Raw genomic sequence first — 26904 nt, 5'->3', positions numbered from 1 at the left:
GCGGAGGCTGAACGCCGCCAGACTGATGCAGTCTGAGCGGATCCGCTCCATTCAGACTGCATCAGGGCTGGACGGAGGCGTTCGGGTCCGCTCGTGAGCTCCTTCAAACGGAGCTCACGAACGGACCTATGAACGCTAGTGTGAAAGTAGCCTTATCTGGCTGTTTACCCTACTACATATCCATGCAGTAAAGTTGACCTGTTGTATGAATACCTGAGTTACTCCATTATTCCACCTATCATTACACTGTGTGTCACCGTTCAATTGACACTGGCGTCACGACATTCATCACCTGCCTGTTCCAGTGCTGACCCGTTTGAAGACGACAGTGAGTCCCAGGTTAGTGGGTTACCCTGCACTATAAAGCCCAGCATACCTAAAGCTACACTACTGACCCCCTGGGACACTGCATCGCTCTTTTTGGCGTCACGAACAGGATCCGCATGCTTCTGGAGTGCAGAGAAATGTGAACTGTGTGCTTTAACTATTCCACCACCGTATTGCAAGGACTGTACCCTTTATTCCCAAGTCGGTGGATTACAATTGTGCCTGGGAGGAATCGGAGGCGCTGTGCTGTGTTGCGCTACCCCCAGGAAAAGAAAATCGTGGTTGTGGATTACAATTTATTAACTTCTCAACAACCCTGCTTGCTGTCAGGGAATGGTGACCAAGATGGCCACCGGCCGCCTGGAGTAAAGTTTCCCGCGCTGCTGAGGACCTTCGTGGGCGGATCCCTTCAAAGACACCGAAAATCCCGCCCCTCTTCATCATCGCACCGCCGCGGCCCTGTGTCTTCTACGTCACCGCGGTCTCAGGAAGTCCGGAGTCTCTCGAGATTTGGCCTGCGCAAACCCGGCGATACCGGTAAGAACTTGTAACCGGAGCGAAGAGGATTGTTCCGGCCCCTTTAGTCACCAGCGGCCACATCGTAATAAGTTAACATGTCAGATCCGGGAGTTGCCGAGCGGCCGGCCCCGGGAGAGCTTGCGGCTCCTAATCATCCTATAACCCACAGCGTGATGCCCTTTACTATGCCTTACTATTTTGGGGCCCCATGGTTTCCCCGCTATAAAGGGGAGGCCCATACCTTAAGAGACTTTAAAGAAAAGTTGCTGGCATTATTCAAACTGTACCCCATAAATGCCGATCAGCAAATGGAAATCCTGCTAGCACAACTGGAGGGAGCTGCCCGCAGAGAGGTATTATCCTGGCCTGCTGCTGAACGGAGTACTCTAGAGCAGATATTCACCCGCCTCAGGGCCACTTTTGAAACGAGGACTGCCTCAGAGATAAAGATGCACTTCTTTGGCAAGAAACAGAAGTCCGGTGAGTCCCTCCGTGACTATGCCCTATCACTTCAGGAGGCTTTGGGGGCTGTAATCCAGATAGATCCCAAGGAAGCTGATAACCAGGACCAGACCCTGAGGGAACAATTTATTACCGGAGTGTCTAGTGAGCAAATAAGGACCCAATTAAAGATGCTGTCCGCCCAACACCCTAACAGTACCTTTCTGGACTTTAAAGAACTGGCTATAAAAATTCTGGGGTCAGCAGTATCTACCGAGTTGAGCACACCACCTGAGTCATCAGCCTGCAGGTTAAAACCGCTTATCATTAACCGAGCTGAGGGCGGTCAAGCTGTTCAAGCTGCAGCTACCGATACTATCGCCATGCTGACAGAGCAAGTAAATCACCTCACTAACAGTCTAGAGAGAGTGTGCAGAAAAATAGAGGAATGGGAAAAACCCATAATGTCAGAAGAAGAGTTCCTGTCACCTCCTAGGCCGTTCCCACCTCCATACCAAGAGACTCACCCCAGGGATCCTGGGAGGCGTAATAGGGATCGTAAGCGGCCCGTGTGTACATACTGCAAAAAGGTGGGACACACAGAATTCACGTGCTGGCAGTTAAACGGGCAACCCCCGAGGCTGAGGACCACCCCTCGGGAGGTAGAACACTAGGTCCAAAGGATCCAAATTGGATGCCACAGTATGTAGGATCCCATCCTAAAATCAATGTAGAGATCAACGGGGTCCCCTTTGAAGCCCTATTAGATACTGGGTCTCAGGTCACTACTATTCAGCTGCCCGCCTTTGAAAGATTCTGGGACACCAACCAATTGACCCAGCCGCCTGAATCCTGGGTAGAGATTATCGCCAGCAATGGCAAACCAGTAAAGATTCATGGATACTGGGAACCCACCCTGCAGGTGGGAGAAGTAACCTTGCCTCAACAGGGGGTGATAGTAGTACAGGCCGGCGACAGAGGAGGACATCCTGTCATTCTAGGCACCAATGTCTTCAAAAACTGTTATTCAGAAATACTTGCCGTATTACACCAGACTCTGCCCACTGCTCCTCTGCATCCAAGAGGGTGATTCAAAAGACTATCACTGTGTTAAGTGCCCAGCAGAGGTTTGCTAACGGGAAAGGAGAAATTTGTACTGCCAGGATTCGTGATATTAAGCCTGTGACTTTGCCTCCTAATTCCCAAACTCTCTTATGGTGTCGTGCTGTCCTGGGAGTCCAAGGCCGAGATTATCCGGCCCTGGTGGAACCAATCCAGATGGAGAACTACCCTTATGTGAGAGCTGCCAAGTGCCTGGTGAACGTCTCCCAAGGTAAAGTACCTGTCCGTCTGATTAACCTGAGTGATCATCCTGTTGCGCTTACTAAGCATTACCCTGTTGCCCAGCTTTCTCAGGTGTCCTTCCAAGACATCATTCGTCTTCCAGTGACAGAAAAGCCGCCAGCTGCAGTCAGCGGATGTCCGCCGGAGCCCCAGTCACAAGTACCCTGGTGGGAAGAGCTCCATGTCGGGGACGAGACTACCCCCCAACGTCAACAAGAAGGGATACTACAGCTTGTCAAAGAGCACCATCAGGCCTTCAGTAAGCATGCTACTGATTATGGAGAGGTTAGTGCCATACAACACACCATACCTACTGGCTCTCATCCTCCTATCAAGGAGAGATACAGACCCTTACCGCCTACTTCATACCAGACTGTAAAAGAAATGATCCAAGAGATGAAAGACTCTAATGTAATCCGGGACAGTCGTAGCCCGTGGGCAGCACCCCTGGTCCTTGTAAAGAAGAAGGATGGTGGTATCCGTTTCTGCGTGGACTATAGGAAAATTAATCAAATAACCCACAAAGATGCATACCCACTGCCCCGCATTGAGGAGTCACTAACTGCTCTGGGCTCCGCTGCCTATTTCTCCACATTGGACTTGACTAGTGGCTACTGGCAAGTACCCATGGCCCCGGCAGATAGGGAAAAGACTGCTTTCACCACTCCCATGGGCCTGTTCGAATTCAATTGTATGCCGTTCGGGTTATGTAATGCCCCAGGAACTTTCCAGAGACTAATGGAGCGGTGTTTGGGTCACAAAAACTTCGAAACAGTGCTGCTGTATCTAGATGACGTCATTGTGTACTCAAAAACATATGAAGACCATCTGAAACATTTAGCAGAGGTATTTGAAATCCTTATCAAATATGGCCTGAAGGTAAAGCCATCCAAGTGCCACTTGCTCAAACCTGCAGTAAAATACCTGGGGCATGTGGTAAGCGGAGAGGGCGTGCAACCTGACCCTGATAAGTTAGCGGCTGTCCGTAACTGGCCGGTCCCCACTACCGTCAAAGAGGTGAGGGGTTTCCTTGGTTTTGCCGGCTACTATAGACGTTTTATCCCCCATTTTGCTCAAATAGCCGATCCTATCCAGGAACTCCTGAGGGGGCAGCCCAAGAAAAGTCCTAGAACTCCTGTGCCCGTTGAGTGGAATGAGGAAAGAGAGATAGCGTTCCAATTGTTAAAAAAGAAACTGACCGAGCCTCCCGTGTTAGGTTATCCAGACTACAGCAAGCCCTTCCATCTGTATACCGATGCTAGCAAGCGAGGCCTGGGGGCTGTGTTAGCCCAGATCCAAGAGGGAAAAGAAAGAGTGATAGCTTATGCAAGCCGCTCCCTGAAAGGAGCTGAGAAAAATGACCAGAATTATAGTTCCTTCAAACTAGAGTTCCTGGCATTAGTGTGGGCAGTGACGGAGAAATTCAAAGATTATCTAGCCGCTACCCCATTCATTGCATTCACTGACAATAACCCTCTGGCACATCTAAATACAGCTAAATTGGGGGCTTTGGAGCAAAGATGGGCCTCTCGCCTCGCCAACTATGATTTCTCTGTAAAATATCGTGCTGGACGTACTAATGATAATGCTGATGCTTTATCCAGGCTTCCCACGGAGACAGCTCCTGATGATGTGCGAGATGCTTGGGAAGATTTAGAAATGCCGGCCTTCTACAATAAATTTGCTCAACAGGATCAGGCTCGAGCTACCAGTGACAGAGCTGCAGTTCCTTCACCCTCCAGTAGGCCTGAACTCAAAGAAGAAAGGTGGGTGAAACTACAGTCTGAAAGTAGAGTGCTGGGTGAGTTGTTGGACTTCATTACTAGTGGCAGAGCCCCTGAGAGGATTCGGCGTAAGAGTGCAGATCCTGAGCTCATCAAACTGTGGAGACAGTGCCATCAGCTCTTCATACAAAAGGGCCTATTGCTACGGAGAAGCCTAGACCCAGTGTCCAACGAAAGAGAGTGCACCAGATTCTCATACCCCGACGAGATGCAGGTATGGGGTTGGAGATGTACCACGATCAATCCGGTCACTTTGGGGTCCAAAAGACTGAGGCTAATATCCGCCAGCGGTTTTACTGGGTGGGCATGAGAGAAGACATGGAGAAGTGGTGTCGGGAGTGTGTAGCCTGTGCCTTAAAACGAAGTGAACACCATGATCAGAGGGCACCACTGAGACCCATTGTAAGTACTCGTCCTCTTGAACTTGTCGCCATCGACCATGTGAAACTGGAGCCTAGTCGCTCAGGGTATGTTTATGCCATGACTATTATTGACCATTTCACTAAGTTTGTTGTAGCGGTGCCTGTGAGAGACCAGACGGCCAAGACTACAGCCAAACTGTTCTGGAAACACTTCCTCCTGCCTTACGGATGTCCAGAAAAGATCCTCACCGATCAAGGACCTGCTTTTGAGTCCCATCTGTTCCATGAACTGTGCCGCCTACACAACTGTAAGAAGATCCGGACAACGGCCTACCATCCTCAAGGTAATGGATTATGTGAAAAAATGAATCAGACCTTGATAGAGATGCTGAGGGCCGTGCCTCCTGAAACCAGAGGAGATTGGCCTAATCTGTTGCCACAGCTCATGTTCACGTACAATCATACCATACATTGTTCCACCGGGTATACCCCCTTTTATTTGATGTTTGGGCGCCAAGGGATATTACCTGCTGATTACTCCTTGGACGTACACGTACCTGATTGCATCAACCCATTACCTAATACCGACTGGGTTGCTGAGCACCAAAGGCGATTGAATACGGCCCAAGCTATTGTTCAGGAACGTATGGACTATGCTAGAGACCGACAGCAGAGAGACTATGATCAGGCAGCCCATGCAGAACCCTTGACAATAGGGGCTGTGGTATGGTTAAAAAATAACCGCCGTACCAGTAAACTGGACAGTAAATGGGAGCAAAGTCCCTATGTTGTCACTGCAATCCCAAATGTTGGAACTCACACTTATGAGATCACTCGGGAAGGCAGGGGATCCCAAATTGTACACCGAAACCGGTTAAAGCTCTGCCTGACACCAGAACCCAGTGCCAAGAGTTCTATATCTGAACTCCCTGTGTCAGAGTCATCAATACAGCCCGAGGATCCTATGCAGGCTGTCAGTAATCTAAGGTATGACGCTGATCCCATGCATTGGCTTCTGACACCATGGTTGAACTTGTTGGTGCCCGCTCCGGCACCTACTGTACCTTCACTTCCAGAAGAGCCGGTTCAAGATGCCCCGGATCCAGTTCCTCCTCTAGTGGATCCTGTTGTCCCTGTTGTTCCTGACCAAGGTCTCACGGATGGAGATCCTCCTGTTGCTCCTCTCTCTTCTACCTCGTTGCTAAGGGAAGAGGAGACCCCTGTGTTGAGAAGGTCCACCCGGATGACCAGGGGACGTCCGCCAGTCCATTTAGGAGACTTTGACTATGCTGGTGGTGTCTCCTCCCGAACAGTTGCTACTAGAAATAGCTTGCTTGACGTTTGTGCGCAAGAATGGACTCCTCCACGTGAGCCCTTGCCTGTTCTACACCCACAGGAAAACCCTGTGTAGTTCCTTATTATACTTCAGTCAAGAAAAATAGACTAACCTGGTTCACCTTAAGTCCGCTGTGCCAGGTCAGCGGCCGTGCCTAAGAAGCAAGAAGACGCCCCTTTTCCTTGCGTCATTTGTTCGTTAAGTCACAAATGTTATATTTTCTGTGTGAAATAGTTATTTATCATATTTATAATGTAATGTTTAAATTGTATACCATCTTATGCCGGTTCAGGCATGTGTGTGAGTACGAGGCCTTACTCACGTTAAAGTCTGGGGGTGTGCAGCATACGGGTAGGCTACCCGACACTGCTAGATTGTAATGTGTATTTCCCTTTAAGCCAGTCAGGCCTGGTACAGGCGATCCTTGTCACAGCCAGCAGAGGGAGCCCCCAGTTCAGTATAAATAGGCTAGGGCCTAGCCCAGGAGGAGAGTTCAGAAGTTTCTAGACTCAGTGCTGAGAGGGTCAGAGCTCAGTCGGCAGTGCAGAGATTGCATCTCTGGTGTGGAGGGTCATACCCACCCAGCTTTCCAGGTTAGTGATACCTGAAGAACTCCAAAGACAGAGCCAGCCGTCAGGAGGGAAGAAGACCTCTACCAAGTATTTGCTCAAGGGTTATTACCAAGAATTAGGTGTCTGGACCTTGAGGGTTTTGCTGCAAGTAGAGTAAGAGGAAAGCCCTGATCCTAGGAGGCCTGTCTCGAAGTTAACCTTGTTGTAAGTGAAAGCCTGAACCACCACTGTTAACTGCATGATAAAGTGTGAAATAACTCGGGAACTGTGTTATCTGGCTGTTTACCCTACTACATATCCATGCAGTAAAGTTGACCTGTTGTATGAATACCTGAGTTACTCCATTATTCCACCTATCATTACACGGTGTGTCACCGTTCAATTGACACTGGTGTCACAACATTCATCACCTGCCTGTTCCAGTGCTGACCCGTTTGAAGATGACAGTGAGTCCCAGGTTAGTGGGTTACCCTGCACTATAAAGCCCAGCATACCTAAAGCTACACTACTGACCCCCTGGGACACTGCACTCTTACCACATGTTGCTTTCATTTATACACTGAGCAGATGGCAGATCTCCCTTCCCTGGTCTGTGCTGCACCAACTCTGCATTCTCTAGCTCTGCTGAGTGAGGGAGCGTCTGCCAAGCGCAGGGACAGGGAGAAGTGCACACAGCCCAGGCACTGTTATCAGCTGCTGGGGAGGACCTGGCTTTAATCATTTACTTACAGTCCCTGGCTGTCAGTAATGTGACCTTGCACGCTGCGTACATCTGCGTCCTCCAACACAGACGGACCATGCCTAGCAACCTTATTTTAAGCACAGGTAAAAGTAGGCAGTACAGGGAACAAAACTGTGGAATCAAGGGGTAATTGAATACACAGTAAAAAGTTGAAATAGGGCCACCAAGGAGATATTAATCACCACAATCCACAAAAAAAAAAAAAATATATGACAGTTATACTTTAAAAAATGAGTATACCCCAATGAAAGTCTTAGGCGCAAAGCTTAAGTTAAGATCTAAACAGGAGCGTCTTCTTGAGAAGGGGTTAAGAAAATCGCAAGTATAAAAAAGCAAACTGGGTTGTTTCCCATGACCCAATACGGCGTACACTGCGGGGGAACGGTATGCATGAGTGTCGGCCACGAAGGAAGCCTCTCCTAAAGCCTATGCACAAAAAAGCCTGCCTACAACTTGCCAGGGCCCAAGCTGAAAAAGATGAAGACTACTGGTATTCTTTTCTCTAGAATGATGAAACCACGATGGCTTCAAAACTGTATGCCGTTGCAAAGGTCAGAAGTACAAAGGAAAAGTAATGGTGCCTACAGTGACACATGGTGGTGGCAGTGTCCTTATGTGGGGCTGTATGAGTGCTGCTGGTGTCCAAGAGCTGCATTTCTTTGATGGTAATCTGCTCTATATTGAAAGAAAAGATGCTACCATCATTCTGTGCCCTTGGTGGTCATGTCATTTCCAAAATGACAATCCAACACACATCCAAGGCCAATGGAGCATTATTGAAGAAGAACAGCGTGAAAGTGATTCAGTGGCCAAGTATGTCTCCTGATCTGAACCCAATCAAATGCCTATGGGGAATACTGAAGAGACATGTTGAGCAATACTCTACATCCAGCATCCAGGCTCTAAAAAGAGGTCATTCTTGAAGAATGGAAAAAGATAGATGTTACAATATCTCTCCAACTTGTTCCTTTCATACCTAGAAGACTTAGTGCTGTCCTTAAAACTTATGGAGGTCAAACAAAATACTAGATGTAGTAGTTTTCCATGTGGGGCGCATTCATTTTTGCATGAACAAATTTCAGGAAAACTGAAGATTTTGAAATCCTAGTTATATTATTAACCTTACTTTCATGGTATGGGTTAAACAAATGTTCTTTGAAACTCAGCCTTGTCAAAATCTGGGAAATTGCTCTTGTGCTCAGTGAGATATTGATTCAAATCTTATTTTTCCAAGGGGGTGTACTACTTTATGATGAGCACAAATTATATATATATATATATATATATATATATATATATATATATATATATATATATATATATATATATATATATATATATACACACACACACACACACACACACACAAGATCCTGCACAGTGCTTGGTAGTTGGCATGGTTTCTCAGCATCTCCAACTAGAAACCACTGGAGAGAAGGCCGATTTTATCAGCAAAGATAAACACCCAAGGGATCTAGCTCTGACATATGCAATCCTTTCTCTGAACACACAGAAATATAATACACGCTACACTACAATGCAAGTCTTTGTTTTCCGCAATAGAAAAGAAAACTGATGCAAGGTTACAAGGTAGAAGGTATTTGGTACTGCGGTAGATGTTCCCCTGAAATTCGTTGTAGAGAGCAGATGCTTCTTCCTTGACACAATTCAATTTCTTTCACTTTGCAGTATTGCTTAGAGGGGACGTCTAACGCAATGTATTTCAAGGTGAAGTCAAGGACAGACATTTTCAAAAGATTTATTGCTACTGGCTGATGTGAATACATTGGAAATCAGAGGCGTAGGATCTGCAGAGTGAAAACTGCTCTTTCCCGTGTCCTTGAGGGTATTGACCACGTAATTATACCTTGAAGAACAAATGCAACAGAGGGACATAAAGGCACAGCCAATGATAAATTATATATTGGACTAAAACACAAAACTGTCTAATAATCAGTTTCATCAACTAATTACAGCATGCTAAAAACATAAAACAGATGGACACCATCAAATGTGAGCAGTTCCATAATCTTCAGTGGTATCTAGTCAGGTCCGCCTGCATCCTATATAGAACGATTATGTAATGTCTGGCTGGGGAAGTGCTCTAGAAATCAATAGGGCAGATTTACTAATCCTGTGTAAAATGTATGTAGACAGCAATCCCAGATTAAGAGGGTGTATATAATATATATATATATATATATATATATTGTAGGAGAGTCCCCGGAATAATAATGGACGGACGATACGTGCCACCAGAGGTCCTGGCCTCGGTGGAGTAAGAACCGGATCATTGCGGTTACAGCGGCGAATGCTGCTGGCGCAGCGTGTCCGGGCCGGTTCTTACTGTTCCCCACGGCCAGCCCAGGTTTTTGGTGGAGCTGGGCCTTTAAGAACCCAGCCTGCTGATGATGGGGGTGGGGTGTGTCTTGCTGAGCTGGAGATTTCCACAGACAGAGTGAGTGCTGGTGAAGGAGAGTCTGGGCGCAGCACACATTGAAGGATAGCCCTGGGACCTGTGGTGCTACGAGCCGAAGGGGCTCTGGCCTGAGGGAGACAAAGGCAGATAGCCTAGAAGCCTGCAGAACTGCTGTGGTCTGTCCAAAACAAGGTGACTCAAACCTGCTGTTTATTTTCTATGGAAGGACTTTTGTTCTATGCACTATGTGGATATGCACCTGTGTGGTCTGCACATTGCCTGTTATGCCGTTGGTGTGAATAAAGTCACAGTGTATCACAAAGACTGTCTATGATTGCCTCAATACTGCCGCCGCTACCGTAGCCTACCACGAGCACATCCCCACAATTGGTGGCTTGGAGCGGGCATTCCTGCAGTGAGGCAGGCCTGAGGCAAAAGTTGTGTTGGACTGCATGTCATATATCAGGCCTGCAAGTTTTATGGTTCCTGACAAGATGGAGGAGGCCATTAAGCACCTGATTCAGAGTAATGTACAGCAGCAACAGGCATTGCAGGCTCAGAAGGAAAGACATGATGAGGCTATGTGTGCACAGCAGCAAACAAACACTCTCCTAATGCAGCAGCTGGTAGCCATGCAAGAGTCGGTGCGAACATCCCTGCAAGGAGTTTCAACTGCGACAACCCCGACTGTGTCTACCGCCAGGGACAAAGTCCGATCCGCCCTGAGGAAAATGGGTCCGGGAGATGATATAGAGGCATTCCTGATGGTATTCGAAAGAACCGCGGAGCAAGAGAGGCTGCCGTTGGAGCAGTGGGCCGAGGTGGTGGCGCCTTTTCTGGTGGGGGACGCACAAAAGGCCTATTTTGACCTCAGCTGCGATGAGGCCAAGGACTATGAGAGGCTAAAAACTGAGGTGTTGGCCAGGTTGGGGGTAAACACCTATGTGCGAGCGCACAGGGTGTATCAGTGGGTGTTTGCCGAGTCCCGACCCGCCCGGTCACAAGCCTATGACTTACTTCACCTAGTAAAAAAATGGCTTCAGCCTGAAATATTGAGCACTTCTCAGATGGTTGAAAGGGTCGTGGTCGACAGGTTCGTGCGTACCCTCCCGAGAGCCATACAGCGCTGGGTGGGACAAGGCGATCCAGGCAACCTGGAACAACTGGTTAGCCTGGTGGAGAGGTATATGGCCACTCAGGATTTGGTGCGGGACTCAGCGGTACTACCGAAGTCACGTCAGCCCCCGTTGCCGACCCGGGATCCTGAAAAAGGGATCCCACCACATAAGGAGGGGAGTGGATCTCCAGTCCGTGGGAGGAATACCCTGGGGAGGAGGGAGGCTGCGAGGATCAGATGTTGGCATTGTCAGGACTGGGGACATGTGGCATCCAACTGCCCTAGGGCATCTGAACCCATGGACTGCGGGTTCGCTCGCCGGTCCTCTTTTTATGCCCAACCGGTGTATATAGCTGACCCCCTGCTGGCGGCGGACAACCCTCCGGTGTGTGATGTCGTTGTTAATGGACACTCCGTGCAGGCCCTGCTGGACTCTGGGAACCTGGTAACTCTGGTCCATGAGTCGCTGGTAACGGAAAAACTCCCAGAAAGGCGAACCCTTACCATTGTCTGTATACATGGGGATCGCAGGGAGTATCCCACCACTAAGGTTACCCTGGCAGTGTGTGGAAAGGAGGTACCACATGTCGTCGGGGTGGGGAGACGGCTCCCTTATGCCGCAATATTGGGGAGGGACTTTCCCCTGTTCTGGACTTTGTGGAGGAACGGGTTGCCTACCTATGGGGAAGGAAAATGTCCAGGTCCCGAGCCCGAGGACCCCGAGGCAGGGACCCCAGCTGTAGGGGTCACCGTAGAGGAGGTAGAGTGTAACCCTGACCGGTTTCCCCTAGAAGTATTGGCGGGTGAGACAGTAGAAAGTTCGTCCATCCTGGATCTGGAGGTACCCCGAGAAACCTTCGGGACCGCACAGCTCCAGGATTCGACGTTATTGCGGGCTAGAGAAGGTGTGTCGGTGGTTAATGGTGTTGCCCAGCGTCCCGGCGCCGATACCGTATTTCCTCACCTGGCCTATAACCAGGACCTGTTATATAGGGTAGACAAGGTGAGGCAGGAGGTGGTGGAACAACTGGTGGTGCCCCAGCCTTACCGGCGAATGGTCTTGGATTTAGCGCATGCGCATGTGTTGGGTGGTCATCTAGGGGTTAAGAAAACGCTGGAGCGAATTCTACAACGGTTCTATTGGCCTGGGATATATGAGGAAGTCCGGAGGTTCTGTCAGTCCTGTCCAGTGTGTCAGCTGACTAGCCCCCAACCTCACTATCGCAGTCCACTGGTACCTATGCCCATTATAGAGGTGCCCTTCGAAAGGATCGCCATGGATCTGGTAGGCCCCATTATTAAGTCAGCCCGAGGTCACCAACACATCCTGGTAGTGTTAGACTATGCCACTCGCTATCCGGAGGCGGTCCCATTGCGCCATACGTCGGCCAAGGTAATAGCTAAAGAGCTCATGAGTATGTTTGCCCGGGTGGGGATACCAAAGGAGATTCTGACGGACCAGGGGACACCCTTTATGTCCAAAGTAACAAAGGAATTGTGTAAGCTATTAAATATTAAACACCTGCACACGTCCGTCTACCATCCCCAAACCGATGGGTTAGTAGAACGGTTTAATAAGACCCTGAAGTCCATGCTAAAAAGAGTCGTGGCTAAGGACGGGAGGGATTGGGACTTACTGTTGCCCTATGTTTTGTTTGCGGTACGGGAGGTGCCCCAGGCGTCCACGGGGTTCTCGCCCTTTGAGTTGTTATATGGGCGACATCCCCGTGGGCTACTGGATATCGCTAAGGAAGCATGGGAGCAACAGCCTACGCCTCATAAAAGTGTGATAGAGCACATAGGAAAAATGCAGGACCGAATAGGGGTCGTGTTGCCGATCGTCCGTGAGCACATGGAAGCGGCACAACTGGCCCAGAGTCGGGTATATAACCGAACCGCCCGGGTAAGGACATTTCACCCGGGGGACCGAGTTCTTGTACTCGTGCCCACGGTCGAGAGTAAATTCTTGGCCCGGTGGCAAGGACCCTATGAAGTTAAGGAGAAGGTGGGCCCAGTTGATTACAGGATATACCAGCCAGGGAGGCGGAAGCCCGAACAGGTATATCATGTGAATCTACTAAAACCTTGGAGAGACAGAGAGAATTTGTTTGCAGACAGCCCGCCCTCTGTCGGGACGTCAGGGAGTGACCCGGGGTCACCAGGTGTTCCGGAGAGCGCCGCTGGGGTGACGATAGGGGACGGACTGTCGACCAAACAAGCACAAGAGGTGAAAGAATTTGTTAGTCGGAATAGGGACGTATTCTCTGACCTTCCTGGACGTACCACCTTGATCGAGCATGACATTATCACCGAGCCCCGGGTGAAAGTCCGCCTAAGACCATACCGAGTACCGGAGGCTCGGCGACAGGCCATTTCGCAGGAGGTAAGATCGATGCTACGTCTAGGGGTCATAGAAGAGTCAAAGAGCGAGTGGGCTAGCCCGATTGTCCTTATTCCCAAACCGGATGGTTCATTACGGTTCTGTAATGATTTTAGAAAATTGAATGAGGTATCAAAATTTGACGCCTATCCCATGCCTCGGGTAGACGAGTTGATAGAGCGGCTGGGAAAAGCCCGGTATTTTTCGATCCTAGATCTCACGAAGGGCTACTGGCAGGTACCTCTGACGGAGGCGGCAAAGGAGAAGACGGCCTTTGTCACCCCGGAGGGGCTTTTTCAGTATAGGGTGTTGCCTTTTGGGTTACATGGCGCTCCGGCTACGTTCCAGCGTCTGATGGATGTCGTCCTCAAGCCCCATCACCAGTATACCTCCGCGTATCTGGATGATATAGTCGTGTTTAGCCCAGACTGGGAGGGTCATTTGTCAAAACTTCAGGCAGTGATAGATTCTCTAAGGAAGGCGGGGTTAACTGCCAACCCAAAAAAATGCTCGGTGGGACTAGAGGAAGCTCGCTATTTGGGGTATGTGATTGGACGCGGAGTCATTAGGCCCCAAGTAAATAAAGTTGAAGCAATCCGGAATTGGCCCAGGCCTCGTACGTCCAAGCAAGTACGGTCATTTTTGGGCCTGATTGGGTACTACATGAGGTTCATTCCCCATTTTGCCACCTTGGCAGCCCCGTTAACCGGCCTCTTGAAGGGTAGAAAGTCGGTGATGGTTCGCTGGGGGGAGAAGGAGGAGGAGGCGTTCTCCCGTTTGAAGTCGGCCCTATGTGAGTCCCCAGTTCTGGTGACGCCCGACTTCAAGCGGGAGTTTGTAGTTCAAACAGATGCCTCGGGAGTAGGACTAGGGGCTGTGCTTTCCCAGGAGCTCAACGGGGAAGAGCACCCCGTGGTTTTTCTAAGCCGCAAGCTTACCCCAGCAGAAACCCGGTATAGCATTGTGGAGAGAGAGTGCCTCGCCATCAAGTGGGCACTCGAGTCTCTCAGATATTACCTTCTGGGGAGAAGGTTCCGTCTGGTGACCGACCACTCCCCTCTCCAGTGGATGAGTCGGGCTAAGGAGGGGAGCGCTCGGGTTACCAGGTGGTTCTTGTCCCTCCAAAACTTTAAGTTCACTGTTGAGCACAGGGCCGGCTGCTTACAGGGGAACGCAGATGCCCTGTCCCGGGTACACTGCTGTGCGTGTGTTCACCCCCTCAGGCTTGAACGGTATGTTCAAGCCCTCAGGGGTGAACAAAGGGGGGGGATATGTAGGAGAGTCCCCGGAATAATAATGGACGGACGATACGTGCCACCAGAGGTCCTGGCCTCGGTGGAGTAAGAACCGGATCATTGCGGTTACAGCGGCGAATGCTGCTGGCGCAGCGTGTCCGGGCCGGTTCTTACTGTTCCCCACGGCCAGCCCAGGTTTTTGGTGGAGCTGGGCCTTTAAGAACCCAGCCTGCTGATGATGGGGGTGGGGTGTGTCTTGCTGTGCTGGAGATTTCCACAGACAGAGTGAGTGCTGGTGAAGGAGAGTCTGGGCGCAGCACACATTGAAGGATAGCCCTGGGACCTGTGGTGCTACGAGCCGAAGGGGCTCTGGCCTGAGGGAGACAAAGGCAGATAGCCTAGAAGCCTGCAGAACTGCTGTGGTCTGTCCAAAACAAGGTGACTCAAACCTGCTGTTTATTTTCTATGGAAGGACTTTTGTTTTATGCACTATGTGGATATGCACCTGTGTGGTCTGCACATTGCCTGTTATGCCGTTGGTGTGAATAAAGTCACAGTGTATCACAAAGACTGTCTATGATTGCCTCAATACTGCCGCCGCTACCGTAGCCTACCACGAGCACATCCCCACAATATATATATATATATATATATATATATATATATATATATATATATATATATATATATATATATATATATATATTTATTAATACACATACATACACACACACACACACACAGTACAGACCAAAAGTTTGGACACACCTCATTCAAAGAGTTTTCTTTATTTTCACGACTATGAAAATTGTAGATTCACACTGAAGGCATCAAAACTATGAATTAACACATGTGAAATTATATACATAACAAAAAAGTGTGAAACAACTGAAAATATGTCATATTCTAGGTTCTTCAAAGTAGCCACCTTTTCCTTTGATTACTGCTTTGCACACTCTTGGCATTCTCTTGATGAGCTTCAAGAGGTAGTCACCTGAAATGGTCTTCCAACAGTCTTGAAGGAGTTCCCAGAGATGCTTAGCACTTGTATGCCCTTTTGCCTTCACTCTGCGGTCCAGCTCACCCCAAACCATCTCGATTGGGTTCAGGTCTGGTGACTGTGGAGGCCAGGTCATCTGGCGCAGCACCCCATCACTCTCCTTCATGGTCAAATAGCCCTTACACAGCCTGGAGGTGTGTTTGGGGTCATTGTCCTGTTGAAAAATATATGATGGTCTAACTAAACGCAAACCGGATGGAATAACATGCCGCTGCAAGATGCTGTGGTAGCCATGCTGGTTCAGTATGCCTTGAATTTTGAATAAATCCCCAACAGTGTCACCAGCAAAGCACCCCCACACCATCACACCTCCTCCTCCATGCTTCACGGTGGGAACCAGGCATGTAGAGTCCATCCGGTCACCTTTTCTGCGTCGCACAAAGACACGGTGGTTGGAACCAAAGATCTCAAATTTGGACTCAACAGACCAAAGCACAGATTTCCACTGGTCTAATGTCCATTCCTTGTGTTCTTTAACCCAAACAAGTCTCTTCTGCTTGTTGCCTGTCCTTAGCAGTGGTTTCCTAGCAGATATTCTACCATGAAGGCCTGATTCACACAGCCTCCTCTTAACAGTTGTTCTAGAGAGGTGTCTGCTGCTAGAACTCTGTGCGGCATTGACCTGGTCTCTAATCTGAGCTGCTGTTAACGTGCGATTTCTGAGGCTGGTGACTCGGATGAACTTATCCTCCGCAGCAGAGGTGACTCTTGGTCTTCCTTTCCTGGGGCGGTCCACATGTGAGCCAGTTTCTTTGTAGCGCTTGATGGTTTTTGTGACTGCACTTGGGGACACTTTCAAAGTTTTCCCAATTTTTCGGACTGACTGACCTTCATTTCTTAAAGTAATGATGGCCACTAATTTTTCTTTACTTAGCTGCTTTTTTCTTGCCATAATACAAATTCTAACAGTCTATTCAGTAGGACTATCAGCTGTGTATCCACCTGACTTTTCCACAACGCAACTGATGGTCCCAACCCCATTTATAAAAGGCAAGAAATCCTACTTATTAAACCTGACAGGGCACACCTGTGAAGTGAAAACCATTTCAGGTGACTACCTCTTGAAGCTCATCAAAAGAATGCCAAGAGTTTGCAAAGCAGTAATCAAAGCAAAAAAGGTGGCTACTTTGAAGAACCTAGAATATGACATATTTTCAGTTGTTTCACACTTTTTTGTTATGTATATAATTTCACATGTGTTAAATCATAGTTTTGATGCCTTCAGTGTGAATCTACAATTTTCATAGTCATGAAAATAAAGAAAACTCTTTGAATGAGAAGGTGTGTCCAAACTTTTGGTCTGTACTGTATGTGTATATATATATATATATATATATATATATATATATATATATATATCTCATCATCTTTATTACATATCTATGGTTAAATGGGTTTTCCAAGATTTTTATACTGATGACCTAGCCTCGGGATAAGAGGGAGGGTCAGTGTCGGACCCCTACTGTTCAGATACTGAGGACTTGCTTTGAGGATAGGTCATCCGTATTAAAATCAAGGAAAACCACACCAAACAGGCCCACAACTGCTCCACGCAGCACCCCCTTGCGGAAATCTCCCTTGCCAAGGGGTAGATGTTCCGCAGTCTGGTGCTTTTTTGAAGAAAGTGCGAAAAGAATAGTCGTTTGAAACCTGTGCTATACGGAAATGAGCAATGACGTGAACACTAGCAACCTCACCACCACCAGCATGATCGCCACATGGCATCCAAGCACCGTAACAAGTGGGACGAACGCCTGGGCCCACAATCTGTGTCTGCAGGTCACACCGCTGCCTCCTCTTCCCTTGTGTTACATGCTGGCCAATCCCCTGTCGAGGGCGCAGGCCCGGATGCCTCCTGCCCTGCACCTGGATCTTCGCAAGCACCATCAGCGACCACATCAACTTCCGTGTCCCAGCGCAACGTCCAAATGTCCATGTAACCACGGACACATGGACAAGTGCATTCGGCCAGGGACGCTACATTTCCCTGATGGCACACTGGGTGAATGTTATGGAGGCCAGGAGCGAGTCGTACCCTGGGATGGCACAGGTACTAGCGACGCCAAGGATTGCGGGCCCTACGTCAATCAGGGTTTCCGCCAGCACCTAAGTTAATGGCTCCAAACCCCACTTCTCCTCCGCTTCTTCTTCCACTTCCACCAAAATATCCACATGCATCACCAGTAAGTCATCAGTCACTAGCTGGAAGCAGTGTAGCACTGCAGTGAGGAAGCGGCAACAGGCCGTGCTAAAGCGGATATGCTTAGGGGACAAACAGCACACCGCCGCAGAGCTGTGGCAGGGGATAAGAGATCAGACTGATCTCGCCACTCAACCTAGAACCAGGCATGGTTGTGTCTAATGATGGCCGTAACTTGGTGGCGGCTTTGGAGCTCGGCCAGCTTAGACATATCCCATGCCTTGCCTAGGTCTTCAACCTTGTGGTTCAGCAGTTTCTCAAAACCTACCGCAATTTTCCTGAGCTACTGGTCAAGGTTCGTCTCGAGTGTGCACATTTCCGCAAGTCACCAACAGCTTCAGCACTTGAAATTGCCAGCTCACCAGCTGTTGTGCAACGTGAGCACACACTGGAACTCTACGTTCCACATGTTGGCCAGGCTTTGTGAGCAGCAGAGGGCAGTTGTGGAATACCAGCTGCAACATGGTCGCTGCCTTTCCAGTCAGCTTCCGCTATTCACAAGCGAGGAGTGGGCATGGATGTTTGACCTCTGTGAGGTTTTAAGAAACTTTGAAGAATCAACACAGATGGTGAGCGGCGATAACGCCCTCATCAGTGTAACCATCCCACTTCTGTGTCTACTCAAACGCTAGCTGCTCACAATTAAGGACTAAGCTTTGCATGTGGAAGAGGTGGAAATGGGGGAAGACATTACACAGGGTGATAGCCAGACCACCCTCAGTTCGTCTTCTCAGCGCGAATTGGACGATGAAGAGGAGAAGGAGGATGAGGAGGAGATTGAGAGTGATCCTCCTGATGAGGACAGCGAAGTCTTGCCTGTTGGTACTCTGGCACACATGGTCGACTTTATGTTAGGCTGCCTTTCCCGCGACCCGTGCGTTATATGCATTTTAGACAACACGGATTACTGGTTGTTCACCCTTCTCGACCCCCTGCTACAAAGACAACTTATCTCTCATTCCTCTGGTGGAGAGAAGACGAGCAAAACTGTGCAATACCAGAAGATCCTTGTTTAAAAATTTCTCCAAAAATTTCCATCTGACAACGCTAGCGGTCCATAGTTCCTTGGCCAACCAAGGAGGGGAGACAAGGGGAACACACAGCAGTTCCAACAGAGACAGGGCAACACTATCCAAAGCCTGGGATATTTTCATGACACCCGCCAGCACCCTCACCCTGATGCGCGTAGTGTTACAAGGAGGGAAAAATTTTGGGAAGATGGTGAAGGAGTACATGGCAGACCGTTTCAGCGTCCTCAATTATCCCTCAGTGCCTTACAACTACTGGGTGTCCAAGCTGGACACGTGGCACGAACTGGTGCTCTACGCCTTCGAGGTGCTGGCCTGCCCTGCCGCCAGCGTTTTGTCTGAGCGAGTATTGAGTGCTTCTGGTGGCATTATAACAGATAAGCGTATCTGCCTGTCAACTGAAAATGCTGACAGGTTGATTCTTATAAAAATGAACAAGGCCTGGATTGACCATGACTTCTCTACTCCACCAGAGGAAAGCTGATGAACATAAAGGCACTTTAAATGTGTTGTTTATAATGTACTAAATACACTGTATTCACATGCACCCTTTCCACCACATTCTCCTCTTCCATCATATCAACATGCTTATTCGCCAGATATAATGCCCTCGGATATATGCCCTTCAAATAATGTTTTACAGGGTCAGCTCAGCTGCAGGCCCTCGCATATAATTTTTTAGAGGGTCAGCTCACCAGCAGACCCTTGCATACAATGTTTTACAGGGTCAGCTCACCAGCAGGAGGTCGCATATAATTTTTTAGAGGGTCAGCTCACCAGCAGGCCCTTGCATATAATTTTTTTTACAGGGTCAGCACAGCAGGCCCGCACCTAAAATCTTTTACAGGGTCAAATCACCTGCAGGCCCTCACCTAATTATACCTAATAGGTAATTTGCGCACATGCTGCCTTGCTTGGATGTGGCAGCCGTAGCCGTTTCTCAGGCTCCCTCTCCTGATTCAAACACTGATCCCCCGTTACCCGTAGTTACAATTGTTTGCGCTGAAAATAACATTGAAAGTTGATAGGCCAGACATCCGAATAGATCATCGCCATCACGGGGACGTGCAATCGGCCCTAGGTTAACTAGAGTCACCAAAGCAGCAGCAGGCCCTCACGCATAATGTTTTAGATGGTCAGATCAGCAGGCCCTTGATCCAAATGTTTTTAAGGGTCACCAGCAGGCCATCAATCATAATTTTTCAAGGCTGTGTATGATGCCCTCCTTTATGTGTAATAAAGGGTGTATTGGAGTGCCGGTTCCTTGTAATTTTTGGCAGCCCTTTCACTTAGCGCATAGGCTTTATGAGTGTCGGAGTCCGACTACCTGAACAATTGTACCACAATGTGTATGAGGCCCTCCTTTATGTGATATACAGTTTGTATTGGAGTGCCTCTTCCTTGTAATATTTGGCAGCACTTGCACTTTATATACAAGTAAATATACAGGAAAGAATGTTTCCTATCAATTTTTCCTCTAAAATAATTTTTTTTAAATTCGGTTTTGTGCGTTTTATCATTCCCAGCAGTGACCTGCGAGTCCAAGATGCATCCAGACATCCTCCCCATGCTGTTACAGAAGCATTTCGGTGGTGTTTCCATAAATTTCTGACATTTTCCTATGAACCAGGCACCCTCCCCTCTTCAGAGCAGGGGGTACCTGATTTAATGCTCAGGTTCTCCCATTGACTTCCATTATACTCGGGTGCTCACAGCCCAAACCCCCGTGCACTACGGTGCTCAATCAACACTATTGTCTAGTATTCCTTTCTGTGCTGTGTTATGTGTGCTTAGTCACTGCTTTTTAAATGAGTTATCACCATGAATATTTATTAAAGATGATTATTATATTACAAAGGGGAATGGTGTCAGTCTTTGTATGTTTGCTTTTTGGTTTTGTTTCTGACTGATTCAGATGGGCAATGTGACAAAAGGGCTATTTGTGCTAGTCAGAGTAAAACTAGACTAAACAGTCTAAAGATACCAGAAAAAAAAATACCCAATTTATCCCAGTGGCTCACACTAGATAATACACTTCATGTATTTAGATGCTGCAAGAAGCAGTCAGTTGTCGGAAAGGAAGCGTTCCTTCCTAACAATTGGCTGCTTGTTAAGTGGAGGTCAAGTGCTGCATTTACCTGCAGTGATCACCTCCACAGTATGAGGATGAGCAATGGCTACTGCTATCACTCGTCCTCATACAGAATCATTGTTCCATGGCAGCAGATCGCTGTTTAGACACCATGAGGACGATCATTGAGGTGTGCACATCTCAGATCAGTTCACCTGTTAAACAAGCATTTCATTTGTTTATTGGGGGATCTGCGACACCTTTAGACAGGCAAGTTTATTGGGAAGAAGTGTTAGTAGGACATGCGATCCAGCATAACTTTATACCACTAATCAACAAGGATTTTGTAGTGCAATTGTATTATAAAATGTCACGTCTTAAGGCCATGCCCCGTTCCCACATATAATGGATCCATTGAATAGCTAATTCTAATAATTATTAACAAGTGACAGTAAAGTCCCTTACTCATTATCTCTACTGAAGTGTCCAGGCTGGCCAGTGGGATACGTTGTTCTGGTGATGACAGTGTGACACATGGTGGGAATTTATCAAGCACTGCACTCCAGAATTCTGTCTTCAAAAAGTTGCAAAAAAAGATTTTGCTACATTTTTAGGTCACCTGCGCAAAAAAGTACCAAAGCTACACCAGTAGATGGAGGTGCAGAAATCTGGAGTACAATTTCTAGAGAAAAGTTATTATCCACATGATAAATTCCCCCTAAAATATTCAGAAATACATTTTAAAAGGGATTGTTCAGGATTAGAAAAAAAACATGGCTTCTGTCTTTCAAAACCAGCACCGTCACTGTCCACATATTGTGTGATATTACACCCCAGCCCCATTAGCTTCATTTAATAGGAGAACAGTATCATTTAATAGAAGAACTGTATTACAATAAATACAGTCGTGGCTAAAAGTTTTGAGAATTACATAAATATTGGAAACTGGAAAAGCTGCTGCTTAAAGGGATTCTGTCACCTCCCCTCAGCCAAAAAACGATTTTAAAGCAGCCATGAAGCACAGCTTACCTGGATTAGGCTGTGCTCTTTTATCTTGCAATCCGTCCAGCAGTTACTGCAAAAAACGACTTTTATTGATATGCAAATGAGTCCTGAGGGAAAGAGCTAAGCATCGGACGTCACTGGGCTCAGGCGCATGCCCAGTGACGAGGATGAAGCTCCTGCCCTCAGTCTCCTGCTGATCGCACAGGCGCAGCCCTCAGTGGGTACTGCGCCTGTGCGAAAGTTTGTTCAGCGTGAGGGAGGGGGAGGAGAGGGAGGAGAGGCTGTGGCAGGCTGGGGGCGGTTAGACAGTACAAGGAAGGCGGGCTGGGCACTGAAAGAGGGGCGGTACTGGGCTCTCTAAGGAACAAAACGCCCCTCTGGGCACATTCAGGACACATTTACATATCAATCAAAGCCGTTTTTTGCAGTAACTGCTGGACGGATTGCAAGATAAAAGAGCACAGCCTAGGGTTGGGCGATATACCGGTATCACGATATACCGCGGTATTAAAAAAACGGCGATATGGCGATATCGCCGTTTCCTAAATACCGCGGTATTTTCTGACATCATCAAAGCGGTCAGCGCACATTGTGCGCTGACCTCTTCTAAACGTGCAGTCCGCCCGCCCCTGCACCTTGCATAGCGCTGGGTAATTACTTCCTCTCGCTCCTGGCCTGCCTCCTTCTTGCTCCGCCTCCCTTAGTCAAGTCTCCACCCACCATCTGACGTCGTCATCCACCAGTGCCGGCTCTGTGTGTGGCGAACTGGCGATCCCCTGTGTGAGTACTGGTGTCTCTGGAGAGACTTTTTCTGCGGCTGTCTCACTAGTGTGTGCTCTGTCTGATGACGAAATTATAAACCTACTACTTCCTGCAGCGGCCGCCCTGACTCTCCCTCCTCCTCGCTCCCATAAGACCTTATTATAACGCCTCCTTGTGGCCCCCCATACAGTGTAACGCCTCCTTGTGGCCCCCCATACAGTGTAACGCCTCCTTGTGGCCCCCCATACAGTGTAACGCCTCCTTGTGGCCCCCCATACAGTGTAACGCCTCCTTGTGGCCCCCCATACAGTGTAACGCCTCCTTGTGGCCCCCCATACAGTGTAACGCCTCCTTGTGGCCCCCCATACAGTGTAACGCCTCCTTGTGGCCCCCCATACAGTGTAACGCCTCCTTGTGGCCCCCCATACAGTGTAACGCCTCCTTGTGGCCCCCCATACAGTGTAACGCCTCCTTGTGGCCCCCCATACAGTGTAACGACATCTCCCTGTGGCCCCCCATACAGTGTAACGACATCTCCCTGTGGCTGCCCCCATACAGTGTAACGACGTCTCCCTGTGGCTGCCCCCATACAGTGTAACAACGTCTCCCTGTGGCTGCCCCCATACAGTGTAACAACGTCTCCCTGTGGCTGCCCCCATACAGTGTAACAACGTCTCCCTGTGGCTGCCCCCATACAGTGTAACGTCTCCCTGTGGCTGCCCCCATACAGTGTAACGTCTCCCTGTGGCTGCCCCCATACAGTATAACGTCTCCCTGTGGCTGCCCCATACAGTGTAACGTCTCCCTGTGGCTGCCCCCATACAGTGTAACGTCTCCCTGTGGCTGCCCCCATACAGTGTAACGTCTCCTTGTGGCTGCCCCCATACAGTGTAACGTCTCCTTGTGGCTGCCCCCATACAGTGTAACGTCTCCTTGTGGCTGCCCCCATACAGTGTAACGTCTCCCTGTGGCTGTCCCCATACAGTATAACGCCTTGTGTTTTTTTTTCTTTTAAATGGGCATTTATCGCGATATATATCGTTATCGCGATAACTTTTTTAATATCGTTATCGTCTGAATATTTTTGATATCGTCCAACCCTAGCACAGCCTAATCCAGGTAAGCTGTGCTTCATGGCTGCTTGAAAATCGTTTTTTGGCTTAGGGGAGGTGACAGAATCCCTTTAAGTTTTTATAATAGCAATTTGCATATACTCCAGAATGTTATGAAGAGCGATCAGATGAATTGCATAGTCCTTCTTTGCCATGTAAAATTAACTTAATCCCAAAAAAAACTTTCCACTGCATTTCATTGCAGTCATTGAAGGACCTGCTGAGATCATTTCAGTAATCATCTTGTTAACTCAGGTGAGAATGTTGACAAGCACAAGGCTGGAGATCATTATGTCAGGCTGATTGGGTTAAAATGGCAGACTTGACCTGTTAAAGGGAGGGTGATGCTTGAAATCATTGTTCTTCCATTGTTAACCATGGTGATCTGCAAAGAAACGCGTGCAGCCATCATTGCATTGCATAAAAATGGCTTCACAGGCAAGGATATTGTGGCTACTAAGATTGCACCTCAATCAACAATTTATAGGATCATCAAGAACTTCAAGGAAAGAGGTTCAATTCTTGTTAAGAAGGCTTCAGGGCGTCCAAGAAAGTCCAGCAAGCGCCAGGATCGTCTCCTAAAGAGGATTCAGCTACGGGATCGGAGTGCCACCAGTGCAGAGCTTGCTCAGGAATGGCAGCAGGCAGGTGTGAGCGCATCTGCACGCACAGTGAGGGGAAGACTTTTGGAAGATGGCCTGGTGTCAAGAAGGGCAGCAAAGAAGCCACTTCTCTCCTAAAAAAACATCAGGGACAGATTGATCTTCTGCGGAAAATATGGTGCATGGACTGCTGAGGACTGGGGCAAAGTCACTGTGGCGAAAGCCACTTCGCCACAGTGTTTTGGAGGGGGCTGTTTGTTCGCCTCCTGCCCCTGGATTACAGGCCCTCTCATCAGACAGGCCTCCTTTATTCACAAAGGACTTGTACTAACTTGAACCCCTGGTCTAATTCGTGCCATTTTGGGATGTTAAATGTCTATGTGTATTGTAAAGGGTGGGACATTGTATACGTTTAGTGAGGTCTGTTCCATTGTCTCTCTGTGTGTATTGGCGATGTCCCTTTGTCCTGAGAGATAATTGAATTACGTCTCGGTTGTCTCCAGGACAGAAGATTATTGTGTATTCTCCTGCCTGTGATGATTGCATCAACCCAGTGTGAGGTAATTGTATCACAGGCAGAGGGGAGGATTTTGTGTGGGAGTGTCTGAGTGTATTGTACGTGGTTATTGGCTGTTTTTACAAAACCCTGTGGGTGGTAACCTTGTTGGAAGAGGTGTTTAAATCAATGCTTGTGTGTTCAAATAAAGGGTTCCTGCTTTACCCCTTCATGAAGTTTTGGCTCATGTTTGGGGAATGGGATAACTACACTCTTGGGGATTGCTATATCACAATACTCCCCTGAGTATAAGCTCTTGTAAGAGCTTGTTCATGGTTCCTGCTCTCTGGATTTAGGAGAGGTTCACTCACTGGAAGCTGAAGCCCGGTCTTGGGTCCAGCATGGGTGGAGGACGGTGAGACCCCAACCAAGCTGCGGCGGTTCGTGGGGTCTGTGGTGGTTATGGTGTCAAGTTGAGTGCTTGGAGCCCTCGGGAAGCACTAGGAGCATCCATCGACGGAGGTACCCGGTCGGGGTGCCAGGAGATCATTTACAGTCATATTCTCCGATGAAGCCTCTTTCCGATTGTTTGGGGCATCAGGAAAAAGGCTTGTCCGGAGAAGAGAAGGTGAGCGCTACCATCAGTCCTGTGTCATGCCAACAGTAAAGCATCCTGAGACCATTCATGTGTGGGGTTGCTTCTCATCCAAGGGAGTGGGCTCACTCACAATTTTGCCCAAAAACACAGCCATGAATAAAGCATGGTACCAAAACACCCTCCAACAGCAACTTCTTCCAACAATCCAACAACAGTTTGGTGAAGAACAATGCATTTTCCAGCACGATGGAGCACCGTGCCATAAGGCAAAAGTGATAACTAAGAGGCTCGTGGACCAAAACGTTGACATTTTGGGTCCATGGCCTGGAAACGTCCCAGATCTTAATTCCATTGAGAACTTGTGGTCAATCCTCAAGAGGCGGGTGGACAAACAAAAACCCACTAATTCTGACAAACTCCAAGAAGTGATTATGAAAGAATGGGTTGCTATCAGTCAGGAATTGGCCCAGAAGTTGATTGAGAGCATGCCCAGTCAAATTGCAGAGGTCCTGAAAAAGAAGGGCCAACACTGCAAATACTGACTCTTTGCATAAATGTCATGTAATTGTCGATAAAAGCCTTTGAAATGTATGACGTGCGTGTAATTATATTTCACTACATCACAGAAACAACTGAAACAAAGATCTAAAAGCAGTCTAGCAGCAAACTTTGTGAAAACTAATATTTGTGTCATTCTCAAAACTTTTGGCCACGACTGTACATGAGCAATTATGATAAGCAATTTTGATGCCATTGGAAAAATATACGGTAGATCATTCTTAGCTGGAAGCTTATGTAGCTTGTATATCTGCATGCACAGCAACTATAACATAAAAAGAGGCAAAAAAAATATATATAAAAAAAATAGCTAAACTAGTTCTTATATTTAATAGATACTAACATATAGTGGCCTCTTCATGAGAAATGTATAGGCGATAGAAACTTCCACCAGCTGTTGGATGGAGATGTGAGGAGCTGGATCTGTTGCATTGCATGAGGCCTTATTCAGGCTTCAGTAATTGTGAGCTAAAACCAGGAAACACAAAACATGTAAATCTTTCCTTTCTACCTTATTGATGGGTACCCTCCATTTCTGGTTTTGTTTCACAACCACTGATGGAAATCACTGATCAAACAAACAGTGACGGTGTGAATAAGGCCTAAAAGCTGGTGGGGGAAAAAAAAAAATAAAAAATATTATAATATATATATATATATATATATATATATATATATATATATATATATATATATTTTTTTTTTTTAACAGAACCCCCTCACTTAGCTGGAACTGTACTATAAATTATGAATGTACTGCAGAAAAATTCCAAATTTGCCAATCTCATTTTTGTTAATTTAAAGGGGCTGTCCACCTTTTCTTTCCAGACTTCC

General features: G+C 47.9%; 1 protein-coding gene across 5 annotated transcripts in view; it reads right to left on the bottom strand.

Annotated features, from left to right (window-relative positions):
• Positions 1-26904, bottom strand: part of WDFY3 (WD repeat and FYVE domain containing 3) — a 315047-nt gene that overhangs the window by 254783 nt on the left and 33360 nt on the right. The gene's annotated exons all lie outside the window — the stretch shown is intronic.

This window comes from Bufo gargarizans, chromosome 1 (assembly GCF_014858855.1).
Source record: "Bufo gargarizans isolate SCDJY-AF-19 chromosome 1, ASM1485885v1, whole genome shotgun sequence".
NCBI classification, from domain to species: Eukaryota; Metazoa; Chordata; class Amphibia; order Anura; family Bufonidae; genus Bufo; species Bufo gargarizans.
This window is presented reverse-complemented; position numbering and strand designations above follow the sequence as displayed.